Source organism: Panthera leo, chromosome E1 (genome assembly GCF_018350215.1).
Source record: "Panthera leo isolate Ple1 chromosome E1, P.leo_Ple1_pat1.1, whole genome shotgun sequence".
Lineage (NCBI taxonomy): Eukaryota > Metazoa > Chordata > Mammalia > Carnivora > Felidae > Panthera > Panthera leo.
This window is the reverse complement of record NC_056692.1, coordinates 7,138,435-7,151,144: the sequence shown is the minus strand read 5'-3', so window position 1 is coordinate 7,151,144 and position 12,710 is coordinate 7,138,435. Positions and strand designations below refer to the sequence as shown.

The 12,710-nt window shown below is 38.3% G+C and overlaps 1 long non-coding RNA gene across 1 annotated transcript in view; it reads right to left on the bottom strand.

Annotated features, from left to right (window-relative positions):
• LOC122205989 overlaps positions 1-12,710 on the bottom strand; it is a 140,822-nt gene that overhangs the window by 96,009 nt on the left and 32,103 nt on the right. Inside the window, exon 2 of the long non-coding RNA XR_006196331.1 lies at positions 1,770-2,465. This is a non-coding gene — a long non-coding RNA (uncharacterized LOC122205989). The remainder of the gene's footprint in view (positions 1-1,769; positions 2,466-12,710) is intronic.

Genomic DNA, 12,710 nt, shown 5'->3' with positions numbered 1-12,710 from the left:
AAAAATATTAAAAGGCCAAGAAAGACTGTGAAAAACTACTTGAAACACATTTAAACATAAAGAATTAAGAACCAGATAAATCTAGAGAACTTGCAATCAATAAGAGGCGAACCATCCAGAAGACAAATTAACAAAGGACGCAGAAGAGGAAATGCTACAGCCAATGAACGCATAAAAAGATGCTCAATTTCCCTGTAATTCAGCAAGTACAACCTAAAATAACACTAAATGTTTCCCTCTTAGGTTGGTAAAATGAAACTGGCCAGTAATAGCTAGTATTGGCGGATGCGAAGCAAATTCTTACATAACATTGCCACTGGCTTAGCCATTTTGGAAGACAACTGAGAAATATTTGTTAGAGAAGGAGATCTAATCTCACCCTACTAGGAAACAGTTTCATCCTACTTACGTTAAGAATAGAATAGATTAAAATCATATCCCAAGAGATACAAATATACATGTGTGATTGCACAGGAGAGGGTCCAGAAGGGCCACCCCAAATAGTGAAAGCAGGTGAATCATCTTGACATAGGTCACAGGGCATGGGAAGAGGTGCCAGGAAATCAAGGGAGTGCTTAGCTTTCCCTTATTTTTTGGATTTTTAGAGTGAGACTAGAATCCCTATGCTTCCTATGAAATAAAAAGGACAAAATTACTATTAAATTGAAAATTTACATGACATGCTTATGGAGGCTTCAGAAAACAGTAGCTATCTGAATCCTCAGGCCCCAAAGCTTGGGGTCCAAGCCCTGTAGCGTTCATGCCATGGGACCTTGGGAAAATCATTTAGCAACTCTGCATGTTCATTTCCTCACCTGTAAACCAGAGATTTCATAACTGCCACGTTATTGTTCACAGTTGTTTGGCGAACTAAATGCAGCAAGTATGTGGGAGGGCCTTATAATCTATAAAATGCAATTCTGATGTCAGCTAGAACCATTACTAATTACGTGGATAATTTTCAGTTAACATCTAGCTATGGATGAATATTTGAAAAGCCATATTTCCAAATGAAATGACATCTGCTTAAAGTAGATTATGGTTAATCTGATTGTTTCTCCCTCTGAACAGTCCCTCTCTGCCTTCCCTCCTTTCCTTCTTCCTTCCTTTTCTCTACCTTCCAGATTACAACAACTATCACGAGTCTGGTTTATAAACTCCAGGACTGTTTTAAAAATATAATTTCATGTACATAAGTCCTTCACTTCTCTATGGCTGTCAGCATCATTCCTTGTCAATTTTTTAAAGTCATTATATATGACTTATAAATTGCAGCCTCCAACTCTTTGAGTTAAATTTACAACCACCGAACCTGCAAAAGCCCGTGGTTCTCATGGTCCCATGGTCACTTTTTAGGCGAGAAGCTCTGAAACAGGAGTGAACGTTTCTTGGTCCCTTATTACATATGCAATACACATTTACATACGTTGTGTCAGTTCTTAAGATAACCAAGTACAAGTTTTATCTCCCCATTGTAGAGATTATGAAACTGGCTAACCACGTCAGGTTATTCCGGAAGCTCTTCACTTCGCATGATGAACACACTGAACCGAGCCACCATGGTTGCCCTGCCGACTGAAGCAGTGTCTAACTGGTCTCCTGCACCCGCTCTTGCCTCCTGCAGTCTCTTCCCACACTGGATCAGAGTGAAGTCTTGTCACTTCTGCCCAAAGCCTTCTTGTAGCCTGTCCCCCTCCCTAGAGTTAAGAATCCTTACACAAGCTGCAAAGACCCCGTACCATTTGGCCTCTGCTACCCGTACGACTTACCTTCTGCCTCCTTCACTCCATTTCTGCTGCACTGGACTCTGTGCCCTTCCGAGGACACCCCAGACATGCTCCTGCCAATGGCAACCGGTTGTTTCTTCTGCCTGAATGTCCCGCCTTCAAATGTCTTCAAGTCACACTCTGCTTTCCTTCAAGTCTTTTTGCAAATGATATCTTCTCAGGGACGTTTATCAAAACCAGCTGCTGACTTCTAGAACTCCACATTACTTCTCCTTAGTGACCACTGTTTTATGACATGGTCACTTACTTTGCCTGTCTGCCTTTCCCCTAAGAAGGTGTAAGTTCCTTGAAGTCAGAGGATTTTTTTTGTCTTTTTTTTTCTAAGCCCCGTGTACCCGGAATAGTACCAGGTGCATAGCTAGTACTTAGAAAATATCCACTGAATGAATAAACAACTCTTCAAAGTCTATTTAACAAGCAAGGAGTGGATATTGAGTCCAAACAAATATCTAACACCAGCCAGTGGATTCTTTTAAGCCAAGCAGCCTCCTAGTGAAGGATCGAGGTCCATTATGGGAACTGTTGCTAGAAATTTGGAGAATAACTGAGCAACTTCCTTCTCTGCAGCAGAAGTGGAAGAAGAAAAGATGGTCTGTGTGTTCAGTCCAGTGATTCCACTTATGCTTGGGGGATCTGAGGGAAGGAATGGGAACTTTGTTCCATTCCCGGCACTTGAACCTGGAAGATAGAATCTACAATCAGATAAACAGATACTGTGAGACAGAGAACCAGATGTGGTAGTTTTCACATCATGCAGAAAGCCCCTATTTTTTTTCCTGACTTAATTTAAACCTCTCCTGCCTGGACATGACCTCTAACAGAGAATCATTAGAAGCTTACCTATACGCCAGGAAAAGATATCAAGGAAGGAAAATAAATAGCCAAATGTTTAGAAATACTTTTGATTCGTATCAAGTTTGAAGGACTTAAGCAGTTATTAGGCACGTAGCATGGAATTATTGAGGACTAGCCTTTTCTGTCTGCAGTCTCCCTTTGCCCTAAATCATGTACACTCAGGCTTCTTCCTCAGCAAGCTTTCTCTGAAAGTTGATAGGGCACAGTTTCAGCAGGTTCGGCAGATTCAGAGGGCAGAGTTAGAACTCCTCTGGAAGCCAGCTCTGTGCTTCAGGAGGAAACACAGCTCATCCGTCGAAAGTCCCAGAAACCAGCCTATGAATTACCCTCCAAGGCCATTCCACTCTTAACACATCTACCATCAAGTACCGTATTTCACTTCTTTTGTTCCTTTTATAGATCACATTGTGACAAATGCAAGTGGAAACTTTCCAGGAAAAATAAGTTTATCTGCACAGAACCCTACAGCACCCCATGGCAATTTATTATTTTTCAATTAAATTTACTGCTAGTTGGCAGTTGCCCTAGTTTAATTTTCTGCTGTTTGTTTACCGAACAGGGAAACACATAACACAAAGCATAATAAAAGTCAGATTGAGTTAATTAAATGTAGAACCAGGAAACTCTAACTCTGCCTTTTGAACAGTCTTCTCACTAGATCTCGTTGAAAAATATCATTTTTAGCTGAAATTTATTTTGACATTTGCAATACATTATTTATTCGGGTCACATTTTCTTTTCTACAGCCCCAGGAAAGGAGCTGACATTAGTTCATGCTAGTTTTGTCGGGGGATGAAAGGGACTGACAGGTAGTGTTGGGAGACACCCAAACATTTAGACCAACTTGGAGTTCTTTTGTGGGCAAATGGTGGTATGGTGCTGCCATCTTTGAGAAGGTTGGTGGTGGGTATATTGACCAGGACACATCAAGAGGGATCAAAGAATAGACTGTAATTAGACTGCCTCATTTCAAGACATCTTTAGAAACTCTTTGATACGGTCACGTGATCACAGTGACTTCTGTACGCAGGATATCAGCATCTCAAGAGCAAGAACAAGAACAAGAAAAATAAGACATAAATTGATAAGAGATTGCTTTTAAGGAGTAGAGTAGTGAATTGTGAAATGTCTAAAAAAATCAGTGGCATTTCTTGGGTCACCTCTGTCATGTGCATGTAAGATACATTTCAATCTATACCTTCAAAGGGCATAGGAAGCTATGATGGAAAGTTGAATAAATGTCAGTTCATCTTAGGGGATTTAACCACGTATATTCAATTAAAGTATATATGACTTTCCAGGCTCATGATTGATTTTAATACATGCTAGAGTTATTCAGAGGTGTAATTTTCAAGGAGAACCTTCTGGGAAGCTCTAAAAAATTCTGTCCCAATATATAGCAGACTCATTCAAAAACAAAGAGAAAGAAAAACTTTTTCCCTATTATTAACGATAATAGGTTTTAGTTTCCAGGCCAATACAAATAGGCTTCTTCTCCTGGGGCACCTGGGTGGTTCAGTCGGGTAAGCATCTGACTTCAGCTCAGGTCATGATCTTGCGGTTCGTGAGTTCAAGCCCTGTGTCAGGCTCTGTGCTGACAGCTCAGAGCCTGGAGCCTGCTTCGGATTCTGCGTCTCCCCCTCTCTCTCTACCCCTCCCCCACTCGCACTCTGTCTCTGTTTCTTTCAAAAATAAATAAATGTTAAAAAAATTTTTAAATAAACAAATAGGCTTCTCCAACTATTACACATTTTGCACAAGATGCAAAAGGCACTATTGTTCGATTATGAACCAAAATTATAATTTTTATTTAACTATTAACATTATTAAAGTATTAAAATAGTACTGGAGATTCCTTGTTTACTCTCTATTATCTATATTTACCTGTGTAAAATTTAAAAATTTTGTTATTCAAAAGTAATAAATGCTTATTACATAAAAAATGTGGAAAAAACAGAAAAATACATATATGAAAACTGCATTTATACTTAAGCTTCCAGAGCCATTAAGGTAATTACTATTTGGCTTTTGCTTGCTGTGATATCCAACAATAATTTTATATGTTCATACGTAAAAATTTATTTTAGTTATACCTATATTATTTTTAATTTACATTAATTTAGTTATACCTGTAATCGATTTTTTAAATCTCAAACAAAGCAAAGTTAATATTCTTATATAATCCATCCTTTCTCCGCATCCTCCCTCCCCCACCTCAACCAAAATACAGCTTCAATTCCACAATTACCACCAGAAATAACCAACGATGTTAATTTTATGTGCACATTTCTAGATACTTTTACAGATAATTATGAGCATATATGAACATGTAGAAATAGTTATGCTTTAACTTCCTGGTTTTTAAACATAATCAGTACCAAAACATACATAAGTACAGTTACTCACTTTTTTTTTTACTTAAAACTATGTAATGAATATTTTTCTGTATCGGTACACAAAGTCCCAGCAAGTCTTTTTAGTAGCTATCTAATATGCTGAAATTATTTAACTAGTTCTCATATCGCTAGAAACACCAATTGTTACCAACTTCTTCTGTTTTGTAAACCCTTGGAATTCAGCTCTTTTGGACAAGTGTATTTCTCTGAGGTTAATACTAACATGTAGATTTGCTAGGTATAGAAATAATACAACAAGAACACTGAGCTATACTTAGGCATCACAAAAAACTGAGAAGTCACGGAAAGCAAAGAATTGGGCTTGCTCATCTCAACCATTAAGAGCTTCCATTTATTACTCTGAAAACAAACCTTAAGTTGCTGAGAAAGCTTTTACTGCTGCATTGTTTATACTCACTAATACATTTTGGATCTATGATTAATTTTCACATTAGACATAGTTTTAAGATTTTGCAATTAATTTAAATTAGCAAACCTTAAAACAAACTTTTTTTAGGGGAGCCTGGGTGGCTCAGTTGGTTGAGCATCCGACTTTGGTTCGGGTCATGATCTCACGGTTCGTGAGTTCGAGCCCCGCATCAGGCTCACTCCTGTTAGCCTGTCAGCACAGAGGCGGCTTCGGATCCTCTGTCCCCCTGTCTCTGCCCCTCCCCTGTTTGCGCTCTCCCAAAACTAAATAAATATTTTAAAACAAAACAAAAAACTAACATTTTTTTTTAAAGATTTCATTCTTAAGTAATCTCTACACCCAACACGGAGTTCGAACTCACAACCCTGAGAGCAAGAGTCACACATTCTACCAACTGAGCCAGCCAGGCACCACCCCCCCCCCTTAAAACTAATTTAAAGTGATGTCAACAAAACTGGCAAAGTCAGGACCTTGGAAAATGATCTCCTCCATAAAAGCAATGAGAATATTGCAAAGTTGTCAGAATTAACTTTTTCCAACTCTGGAACTTAACCAAAGCTTCAGAAATCCAGGGAGTGTTTATTCAAGAAAAATGGCTGAATCTTGATAAGAACAGCAACTTTGTAGAACTTCAGCTGTTCATATTCCCATCCCCTCTATCCAACTTTGCAGTGTCCCTGACGGCCAACAGACTATGATCACAGTAAAAATTAACAGCCTGGCAATCACACTAAAGGGCTGATCTGGATAGGAACTTGTTCCAAACTCCATTCCCTGTCTGGGGGTTCACTGGAAGACCCCGCTTGAAAGACTGTCTTGAGCTGACCTGACCCCGAGTTCTCCCAGTATGATCAGTTTTTTTGCCCAAAGAAACTTGTTGAAAACAATCACAGACAATTGTTTAACATCATGACTGCCTAAGATGGCAACAAAAGGTCAGGTGCACAAGAGGCCGATCAAAAAGCTTAAAAGGAAAATCTAGGGAATAAAATGTCCAGAGTTGGCTTTGAGAAGTTCTGATACATTGCTGGGAAGTCAGAAAGACCACATGCACGTGCGGGGTTGTGTACCTGTCCAGGGCTATGAGCATTCTCAGGGAAGAAAAACTGAGAAGGCCCTAAGCTCTCACCTTTGGCTAACTTTGAGGCTCTGAGCAAGCAGGCAGCGAAGGCTGAGAGAGGGTTGTAAAGTGTGCCGCCAACACACACACCAGACCCAATGGCAAATGTGGGGACATTTATTGGTTACAAGCATTTCAGGAAATCTCTGTTCAATCATTAACTGACCACTAAGTGAACTTAAGCAAGACTTCAAGGGTCACCCATGAAAGAGAATGTATATTGGAGAGAATCACTTCAGAAAAGTCATTAAACAATAAAAAATAACAACAAAAAACAGTCACAGCGGCAAACCCTGAGGGAAGAGGTGAGGAGAATCTAATTTCCAATGATATTACCTCATATTACTTAAAATGTTCAGTTGTCAACAAAAAATTAGGGTAGGGAAGAGAACAAGATAGTATGGCCCATACCCAAAAAGAAGAAGTCAGTAGAGGCTATCCTAAGAAAGCACAGATATTGGCCTTACTAGACAAAGACTGTAATGCTTATTTTTGAGAGAATCTGAAATGGGTCTCACTGGGCTAAAATCAAGGCATCGGCAGGGTTGTATTTCTTTCTGGAGCCTCTAAGAAGAATCTGTTTCCTGATCTTTTCCAGTTTCTAGAGGCTTCCTGCATTCCTTCACTCATAGCCCTTTTCCATCTTTAAAGCCAACAATGGCAGATCAAATCTCTCTCACGATGCTATTTCTCGGTTTCTCGCTGTTCTGCCTCTTTTTACCCCATTTTAGGACTCTTGTGGTTTAGGATGGCACTGGACACGCCAGATAACCGATGATAATGTCTTTATCTTAAGGACAACTTATTAGCGTACTTAATTCTCTCTGCAATCTTCATTCTTCCTTGCAGTGTGACAATATATTCACAGATTCTGGGGCAGGACATGGAAATTTGGGGGGACCATCATTCAGATCAACAGTGGATGTGAGTAATCAGAAGAATGTATCAGCAAACCTGAAGACAGGTCCCTTGAGATGATCCAGTGTGAGGACCAGAAATAAAAAAGGAATAAAGAGAAATAAACATAACCTCAGAGACTTGTAGGACATAATCGAGCAGACCAATATACTCATAACAGGAGTCCTGGAAGGAAAGGAGAGAGAGAAGGAAGCAGAGATAATTATTATCCTTTATTATTTGAAGAAATAAGAGTAAACTTTTTTTTTTTATTTGATGGTACTGTGCTCATCATTTTCTCCTTGGGTGACAGATTAGAAAAATACAAAACCAATAACAAAACCTGTGGCATACAGGGCCAGATTAGATAAATAAGTAACTAAACAAACAAAGAAATAGTATTTGCTGGCCAAAAAAAAAAAAAATTGCTAATTAAAAACTGGCACGTAAGCAGAAACACTGGTTTCTGGTACTATATATCCTTCTGAAAGAAAGTAAAATACATTTTGACCCACTGCTCCCCCATTTTGGTGTTTCTCCCTTGTGTTACCATCTCCTCAGAAACCTGAATCTGTCCAAGTTCCATAATTTTCTTCTCAATTTATTTCCTATTCTGTTTTTGACCCAAGCTGTGAGTTCGTGTTCTACATATTGGCACGTGGAGGCTCTTGGCTTCCTTTTCTTTTTGTCATATATGTACCCCTTAAAATTTGGATTCACTCTTTATATGCCAATTGGGACAGTAAGTGCAGCCTCTAGAGATCGTCGGTGTGGTAGCCACGAAGCTTCTGCGTGATTATCATTTACAGGTCCTTTCACTACAAATGGAGCAGTTCTTAGTGTGGTGGTTGGTCACAGGGCCACTGGGTAGGTCTTAAGTAGAGTTCCATCCCTCAGATGGTAAGAAGTATTTCAATCATTTTTCTCCTGGCAGAAAACAGGTCATCAGCACTGTCCCACTGTTTTAAGACTTAAGATCGGGTGGCAAAAGTCAAACTGGTGAGTCAGAAACAGAGACAAGGATTCTGGGGTAAGGAAAGCTTGAGAGATTTGTCCAGTGAACAGTCTTGTTGAATGCTGAGCGGTTCATGAAGCTGACAAGTTGGGGATGGAAAAACACTGTCCTCTCGCAGGGGTGAACTCTGAAACACAATTATCCTCCAGGGCACCCTCCTTATGACTCTACTCATTTGGATTGTAAGAAAGAGTCTACAGGGGCGCCTGGGTGGCTCAGTCGGTTAAGCGTCTGACTTTGGCTCAGGTCACGATCTTGCGGTTCGTGAGTTCAAGCCCTGCGTCAGGCTCTGTGCTGATGCCTCGGAGCCTGGAGCCTGCTTCCGATTCTGTGTCTCCCTCTCTCTCTGCCCCTCCCTTGCTCATGCTCTGTCTCTCTCTGTCTCTAAAAAATAAATAAATGTTAAAAAAAATTTTTTTTAAGAGCCTACATATTTTTTTTTACTGGATTGTCTCAACCTAGCCCTTTATGAATTTATAACTAGTAAAATATTATTTAAGAGAGGACTGTCCTTGCAAGAATATGACTGGTCTTAGCAGAGTTTCAAGGCCTCAGAAATGCTCATTTAAAAAAAAAAAGAAAAATGAAAGAAGTCAAAGGTTTTACCAACTCATCTAATTCCAGATGAACGAACAGTCGCAGTGTTGTTGATTCCGTAAAGCTTCCTAGACTTTCATTGCAATTTGTCCTATAAAGCACGTGCCCTGTTACTCTTATGGATAAGAACATTTTAAACTTGGGGATTAACTCCTTTAGAAGTATCCATTGACAATCCGCTTTTACACAGACAAGGTTTCCAAGATAAGTTAACTTGGGTAGGACACTAGCTAATTGGAAAAAAAATTAATCTTCTTTTAAGAACCATGATTAATTTACGAGTTTTACACACTACACTTGCCTAATTAACTGGAACTTCTGCTTTTTCTTCTGACTCGCAAATTGCCACCAGATCAACCAGTGGAAACACCTTTAATTTGGTTTCTTGTGCCTTTTTGACGTCATCTCTGAACTTAAGAACCTTTGCTCCAAAGCAACAAGGTATTCAAGCTACAAAATTATCTCTACTCTAAATGTCCAGTGTTTTTGTAATGGTTTCTTGTTTTATTTTGTTGGCATTCTTTTTTGTTTTTTTGTTTTGTTTTTGTTTGTGTTTGTTTGTTTTAGTGGAGAACTTTACTAGGGGACAAAATTTGGGAACCAGATGCAGATATCATACTATTTCACATGAATACTGGTGTCCTTGAATGATGTAATCTGTATTTCTACTCTGTGCTCCCTTTCTTTTTGATCAAAATATCTTGAAATCACATTTAACATGTGTACATCTCATTAAGTCTCCCTGTCAATGGTATTCTAATTCTGTACCAATTATCTGAAATTTTAAAAACTACAAATAAACCATTAAAACTAATAATACAGTTTATCAGCAAGGTTGCTAGGTATAAAGTCAATATTAAAATGTTGATTGAAGTTTTACACACCAATAGCAAGTTGTGAGAAACAGAATTCTATTTATTTTTACTTTTTAAATTTTAATTCCATCATAGTTAGCATACTGTGTTATGTTAGTTTCAGGTGTACAATACAGTGATTCAACACTTCTATACATCACCTGGTGCTCATCACAAGTGCCCTCCTTAATCCCCATCACCTATTTCCCCCAGCTTCCCCCCACCTCCCCTCTGGAAACCCTCAGTTTTTTCTCTATAGTTAAGAGTCTGTTTCTTGGTTCCTCCCTCTCTCTCCCCTCTCCCTCCCTCCCTCTCTCTCTCTCTCTCTCTCTCCCTCCCTCTCTCTCTCTCTCTCTCTCTCCCTCCCTCTCTCTCATTGCTTTGCTCATTTATTTTGGTTCTTAAATTCCACATATGAGTGAAATCATATGGTATTTGTCTTTCTTTGATTCATTTTGCTTAGAATAATACTCTCTGGCTCCATCCATGCCATTGCAAATGGAAAGATTTCATTCTTTTTATGGCTGAGTAATATTCCATTATGTGTTATATACGATATATATGATATATATCATATCATGTGGACACTTGGGCTGCTTTCATAATTTGGCTATTGTAAATAATGCTGCAATAAACACAGGGATGCATGTATCCCTCTGTATTAGTGTTTTTGTAGTTTTAAAAAATCCCTAGGATTACAAAGAATCAAGTAGCTGGAATGAATCTAACAAAAGATGTGTAAGAATTCAATGCAAAAAATTACAAAACATTATTAAGAGGAAGTAAATGGCACATAAACATATGAAGGATATATCATGATTATTTAATCGGAAAACTCAATATTGCAAAAATGTTAATTCTCTCCAAATTGATTATAGCTTCAGGGCAATCCAATAAAAAGTACAACTCTTTTTTTGTGCAATTTGACAGGGCGATTCTGAAATGTGTATGGAAATGCCATTTAGGTGGCATGGGTATTAGTGCCTAGATGAAAACAAAATAAAAGGCCAAAGAAACAGAAATAAGATCCTAGAAAGACATCCATGGATATCCAGAAACTTGTTTCATAGCAAAAATGGCATTGCAGAACTATAAGAAAGTAACAGCTCTTGACCTCTAATTCACACCATGTACAAAAATTAAGTCACATAGATTACATACTTACATTTGAAAGATAGAAGTATAAAAGCCTTCAAAAATTGTTTGCATGAGGGGCGCCTGGGTGGCTTAAGCGTCCGACTTTGGCTCAGGTCACGATCTCACAGTTTGTGGGTTCGAGCCCCGCGTTGGGTTCAGAGCAGAGCCTGCTTTGGATTTTGTGTCTCCTTCTCTCTCTGTCCCTCCCCCACTTGTGCTCTGTCTCTCTCTAGCTCTCAAAAATAAATAAAGGAAAAAATTGTTTGCATGAATATATGCTGTCATTTTTTTTTTTTGTAAATACATATTATAGAATGGCTGAATCACATGGTAAGCATATATTTACATTTTTAAGAAGTTGGTGAACTATTTTCCAAAGTGGATTCATGGTTTTCCATTCACACCTGAACAGAGTAAGAGTTCCAGGTGCACTGGACCCTCAACACTTAGTATGGGTAAGTTTTTTGTTGTTGTTGTTAGGTTTTGATCATTGTGACAGATGTGTAATGTTATCCCAGCATGGCTTTAATTTGCATTTTTTCCTAATGGTTAATTATGTTGGCTATATTTTTATGTGCCTAATTGCTCTCTACACATTTTCTTTGGTGATGCGTCTGTACAGATGTTTTTTGCCATTTATTAATAGGATAGTTTGTTCTCTTGTTATTGAGTTTTTGAGAGTTCTTTTCTCTATTCTGGAAAAAGTGTTTTTCAGATATATGATGTATAACTATTTTCTCCCAGTTTGTGTCTTGTCTTTTCATTTAAACAGTGTCTTTTGGAGAGCAAAAGTTAATTTTAATGAAACTCAAGTTACCAATTTGAAGTTTTATGAACAATACATTTGGTGTTATGTCTAGGAACTCTTTGCCTATCCCAGGGATTCTAAGACTTGTTTCTATGTTTTTCCAGAAGTTGTATGGTTTTAAGTTTTACACTTAAGTCTATGATCCATTTTGAGTTAAATTTCTTACATGGTGTGAGGTTGAGATCTACGCTTAATTTTTGCATTTGGATATCCAATTATTCCAGCACTATTTGTTGAAAAGATGATTCTTTCACCATTAATTGCCTTTGTACAAAACCAAGTTGTCCGTATTTATATGGGTCTAAGTTTAGACTCTTGCCTTGGTTCTATTGATCTACTTCTTAATTTTGACTCCAGCACTGCATGTATCCATGAATTTCTTTTTAGAAGAAGTCTTAACACCCGTGGAGTCCTTCAAAATTGTTCATTTTCAAAGTTGATTTTGCTCTTCTAGAATTACCTTAGCAGTTTCTACCACAAAGCCTGTTGGGATTTCACTTGGTGTTGCATTACATCTATGATTAGTTTAAAGAGAACGGACATCTTCCTGGTATTGAATTTTCTGACCAAGGAACACGATGCATCTCTCCATATATTTAGGTTTTCTTTAGTTTCTTTCGAGAATGTTTTTCCACGTTCAGTGTACAAGTTTTTGGTATTTGAAATGCTATTTTTAAAATTCAAAGTCTTACCGTTTCCTGCACTTGTACTTTGTGCTACAAACTCTAGCCGCCTGGGTTTTCATGCACTCAACCTTGTTTCCTCAACTCACAGAGTCTACCAGGCTTCCCCTGGATTCTTCTTCCCAGGACCA